This window comes from Coptis chinensis, chromosome 7, assembly GCF_015680905.1.
Source record: "Coptis chinensis isolate HL-2020 chromosome 7, ASM1568090v1, whole genome shotgun sequence".
Taxonomy (NCBI): domain Eukaryota; kingdom Viridiplantae; phylum Streptophyta; class Magnoliopsida; order Ranunculales; family Ranunculaceae; genus Coptis; species Coptis chinensis.
The window spans coordinates 83,209,352-83,214,939 of NC_141462.1; the positions used below are offsets into that span (position 1 = coordinate 83,209,352).

Genomic DNA, 5,588 nt, shown 5'->3' on the forward strand with positions numbered 1-5,588 from the left:
GTGTCAAATTATGGTTTTAGTGTACAAACTAAAAATATTATGCCTCTGGCTTTGGAGTCCAAGCAATTCTTAACCCACTCTCTTAACCTAATTTTCTGCCACGTTGTAGAATCGTTGGTGTTTCATTTAATATCACAATTGCCCTCAAATACTTCACAACTTCCACAAATGCAAATGGCCGCCTCTTCTCTCTTCCAAGCCTCACCTTCCTCATTTACATCAACCCAAATCCTCAAATTATGCATTCTTCAACAACTTTTGCATGTTATTTCCATCTCCATTCATATCTTCAAATGCAACTTCCATATGAAAAACTTCGTAAACTTGCACTTATAGTTCCACTAAATTTATTCTAACCCACCCAACACATTCGATTTCACTCCACATTTCAACTCCACCAACATCTCCATGGCAATTCTAGCTAATATATCAATGGAAAAAAAAATTTGTCTTTTAAATGATTCTTTTAATCAATCTCATATGAAAACTAAGCACTTATCATCAGTTCATAGTGGCACAATATCTTTTAAAATAAAATGAATAAGAATAACAATTTTTTTGAAGTGGTTGGAAGTGATTATCAAATGGCTAAGGCTCATTGCGGTTGGTTTTCTTATTAGATTATACTATACAACGATTAATATCTACAAGATGGGAACAATGAAAATTAGAGATTAATCCTTTTTTCATTGTTGAGCAATTGTTAACTTTGAATGTAAAGTATTAGAGCAAGTTCAATCGAGAGCTGCCAAAATGAGTTGTTAAAGGTCGCCACGTCAGTTTTTTTGTTCTTTTAGCAGGAGAGTCAAATTTGCCAAGCAAAAAACACAAAAAATGTTTTAATGGTTGTTTCTTACTTTGAAATGCTAAAGGGATACAGAGGGCACAGTTTCTGTCGTTCGTCCATTAGTTGCAAGTGTAAGTCAAAATAGTTTTTAGACAGACGACACAATTTTTGCCATCTGTCAAAATTTAAAGAATGTACGGACGACAAAAATTGTGTTGTCCGTCTCCCAAACTTAATTATGGCAACTACTAGACAAGGTTACAAATTTGGCTGGGTTTATCACACCAGCCAAATTTAAGACCTTTCTATAATAGCCCCATTGGAATGACATTTTGGTGTTTGGGGTGCTATATGACCTTTAATTAGCAGCCCCATTAGACTTGCTCGTAAAAGAATGTGTTAAAGTTAGGGTGTCTCTTTTTGTCGAATTTCTGATTTTGCCGAAATCCAACCCAAAATTGGTCCGGTTCTGGGTGTAGTTTTCATGGTCTGATATCCGATTTTCCGATTTCTGAAAATTCTGAAAAAAAATTGGATCGGATTCGGATATAATTCTAAAAATTGATCCGATATCCGATCCGAAAGTTCTATATATAGTCGATCCGACATTTCCAATATTATTGCCGATTTATTCCGAAAATATGTACTTATTGATAAGTACCTAAAACTGTAATACTAAACCCCATAGAGACATAGCATTTTGGTTAATTATGTGTTTAATAATCATGAAATAATTATATTTTCGTACTTTTACAGGTTTTCGCAGTTAACGTGAATATGATGATAAAACTTGCATCAAAGTACAGTAATACTATGCATACTTGAAGTCTTCCCACTCAGCCCCAGTGAAGCCCAACAAAGCCTGACTAGAGCCGAAGATTCCAAAGGGACAAAACTAGTGCAGAATGGGTCAACGTGTAAAGAAGCAGCAAACTTCCGAAGCTCACATCTTTCAAACCTGGACGCCGATTTCGGCAAGTGAACTGCCAGAACGATCAGGGCGACGAGCTCTACGCAAAGACAGAAAGTTGTAAAAACACCAAAATTCGGGCCGCCACTGGACACATCACGTGGACTCACTTTGCGAGCCACACTACAACAGAAGGGGTTTTTTGCAACGCACCCTTTTGCAACACCAAAAAGTTATTGGTAAAAGTCACCAATTGCAACGTTGTATGGGGGTGCTAAAAGTTAGGCGTGCTATCAGATTTAGAGTACATGGATTTATATATTGCGACACCTCTTGCGTGTCAAATGATTGTAATAATATTTTTGAAAAGAAAAGAAATGTAATTTTTCTAGAGGGCATTCATCACTTACAACGCGATTGTCGCGCCTAAAGTTAATTTGGTCATTTGCGATGCCAAATTCGTTGTAACAAATTTTTGTACGAATGATTATTAAATTTAGTATAGCCTCTGTTGGGACGTGACTGGTGTTGCTAATGGGCTTTTTGAAGGTGGGTGTTAATTTTTCAATTTGGAATTTATAGGCAGGCCTATTTTTAATCTCAGCGCTTCAACTGAAAACTAAAATGTGAAAGTCCTAAATGACTATCCTTTCTCTAACTTTCCCTCCCTCCCAGCCACTGCCAACCCCCATTCACAACCATCGTGGTAATATAAACTCTCTCTCTCTCTCTGCCAAGCTTCAATTTTAGGTTGATTTATTCTCTTTTTCGGGCTTTTAATTTTTCAGGTTGGTTAGAAGATGAAATTACTACTATAGAAAGAATGTTTGAAGTTTTAATTTTTCAGGTTGGGTATTCCCTTACATCATTAATTTTAGGGTTCTTTAATTTGTTTCAATTGTTTAATGTAATTCTTTTAAGCATTCATTTTAGTCCACATTTTATAATCCTTAAGTCTGAATTAAATTGGCTTATAACTATTGGATTTTGGTATTTAGTCTCTTCTTAGGCTGGTTCAATCTCTGTTTTTAGGTCTATAATTATTAAATGTTGACTTTATGTAATTAATCAACTTTTGGTTATTCTCTTATAATGTTGGGCATCTAATTCTTATCTCTATGCTTCTTGAGGTCCTCTTTTTTTTCGCTGGATTTGGCTGCATTTACGTCGACAACTGATTCAAGTATTCATCTTTTTTTTCTTCTTTGCATTGAATCTACATTTTGAATTTTATTGCGTCCTCAATTACTTGATCTTTTATTTTCTTGTCTGTAACATGTGTAATGGGATATGCTTTGATTTATATGTAACAGGGTGTGAAAAGTTTAATCTACGGACTGCTGAGTGGTGGGTGTCTCACATTCCCTCTATCATATAAGACCTGTATCATGCTGCAATGAGAGTTTTTCAAAGTTGTTCTACAATGTAATCTTTGATTTGGAGTTTCAGGGAAAGTTTGTTTTGGTTTTGGGTTACCGTCAAAGCTTCGATTTTTGGTCTAGCTTCATTTTTTTTTTTTGGTTGCTTCTCTTTTTGGGTCTTAATTAATTTTTCTTCTCTTTGGGGCTTAATTGATTTTGGTTATCTTAATTAACTTTTCAGCTTGTTTTATTTTTCAGGTTAGAAGCTAAAATTACTACTAGAGAAAAATAAATTGAAGCTTAATTTTTCAAGTTGTGTAATCTTCTTTTTAGTATTATCATGTGATGCCTTTTGATTTCTGGAATCACATTTGGTGTGGATGGTGGTAACATGATGCTGTTTTGTTGTTCCTCTGTGTTCCTTTGTCTTGTCCCTTTGTTTTGCCTCTTCAATAACACATGCATGGCTCTTATGTGATGAGATAATGGAAAAATTGTTGGTAAGAAGTGATGCACTTCACTTAGTTGGAAGCTATATATTTAGTTTAGACGTTCCATTGGTTTATATGATGGGGCCCCTTATATGATAGGATTATTACTTGTTGAATATAATCTAGGTGCTTTAGTAGTCGCACACAACTTTGTATAGCATTACGACTTATCTTGGGTTTTTTGGGGGATGAACCTTGTGGTGCAACACCTTTACCTCCTTTAATAAAAAAAAAAATATATATATATTTAGGCATGGTGCACAAACTTATTGGGTTTGGATATTTAATTGTTGCAGTTAACATATATATATATATATATATTTCTGTCTTTTATATTGTTTGTTTTATTTTGATATGAAATTCAGGAGCTCGGCCATGAAGCAATGTGAAACAGAATTTTGGAACAAACAAATCTAGCATTTGTGTAAGCTATTTCTTCTACATGTTTTTGCCTATCGTGTTTTAAGCTAGAATGGGTTGGGGATGTAGGTGCTAGATGTCAGTCCTCCAACAAGTACTTTCATGGTTTAGTAAGTCACAACCAATGATCTAGATGTTTTTCTGTTCATAAGCCCGCCTATATTGATTTTGAAGATACACAAACTCTTTTTATGAAATACAGAATTGAGTTCATATCATGATAGTGCATATTGGATTGATGGGTAAGGCATGATTGAAGTTTGGCTAGTGAACCACCTTTTGTTCATGATCATCTTGCTCTTCTTCCCACTTGGATCAAGGTACAAAACTTACTCCATTTAAAATTTTTGTTTTGAGGACGTTAACAATTGAACAATATGAGTATCTGATAATGTGTTAATGCTCTTGTTTCCTTTTCGTATCGGTTTTTGCAAACTGTGTGTATTAAATTGATTGGTTGCATTTGTGATTGAGTACTACTCGTTTTGAGATGTTCAGTGTTAGTCACAACTTTGATAAGTTATTATGGTTTCAAGTTTTTTTTTTCTTCTTATTATATTTGTACCAATTTAAGCTTTTGGCCATGGGCATAATATTGATTTTTAGATTGTAAAAGGGTGGGAACTAGACCAATTGTGGCAAATTGTAGTGGTGTTCCTACCTCCTAGGTCCATAAGTTTGACTTGGTAATTTTTTTTTCCACATGCATTGCTTATTTGAGTGCATTTTAGCTTTGTTAAAGTCTTGAAGAAGTTTACTTATGTCTTTTTTCAATTTGTTGTACCAGATTGGCTGATCGGTTGCCGGTAGTTTAGTGAAGAAATTGTGGATGGATGCTGTTCAAGTTGGCAAACTATTGACATTTATGAATTTTGCTAAAATCTAGTTTTGAAGAACATGTCAAATTTTAGTTGATTGTTGTGAAAAAATTATGTGATACAATGTATTGGGCTATGTGGATGCCGTAAAGTTTTTTGTAATGGGTGATCTTAGTTAATAAGATATATTTTTGTTACAACTCATTGTGAATTGAAATATGGTTATTCTTTTGATCTTTTCTACGTAAATTGCATTCGACAAAATTCAACAAATTCAAAATAATTGAAATAATTTGTAAAATACAGGTGCTGATTATTTAGGTGCACTAGTGGCAACAAGAGTGGCGTTGCAAGAAAAAAACAAGACATTTCAAATGGGACAATTAGCAACGCATTTGGTGCCCTTTTGCAATGCTATGCATGTAGCAATAGGTATTAAACCTTTTGTGACGTTCAGAGTGCAACTAAAAAATTTACTTTTTGCAACGCCCAAGGTGTTGTTAAAAACAAGTGTTTTGCAACGCTATTCGCTGCAAATAGTTTGAATTATTTTCAAAACCAATTTAGTTTTAAAATATTAGTAGCAACACAAACAAATTTCTAGCAACGAGGCAAGGCGTTGCAAAAGAGTTCAAACTTTTGCAACGTCATTACATGCGTCACAAATTAGCTTTTGTGACCCACTTTTTTGCAGTGCCTTTGCGACGCCAACATTAGCGTTGCCATTGATCAGTTGCAACGCATTTCAGTACTTTTAGTAACGAGGTCTGGCATTGTAAATGAGTCTTTCTGTTGTAGTGC

General features: G+C 34.5%; 1 long non-coding RNA gene across 2 annotated transcripts; it reads left to right on the forward strand.

Moving 5' to 3' along the window:
• Positions 1 to 2,385: 2,385 nt before the first annotated feature.
• LOC147489420 (uncharacterized) lies at positions 2,386 to 4,971 on the forward strand. 2 transcript variants are annotated; one of them, XR_015202096.1, is made up of 5 exons: positions 2,386 to 2,880; positions 3,011 to 3,044; positions 3,915 to 3,973; positions 4,172 to 4,289; positions 4,757 to 4,971. It is a non-coding gene; the product is annotated as an uncharacterized LOC147489420 (long non-coding RNA). The 2 variants fall into 2 exon arrangements; XR_015202095.1 differs by having other exon boundaries at positions 3,915 to 4,289.
• Positions 4,972 to 5,588: the final 617 nt, after the last annotated feature.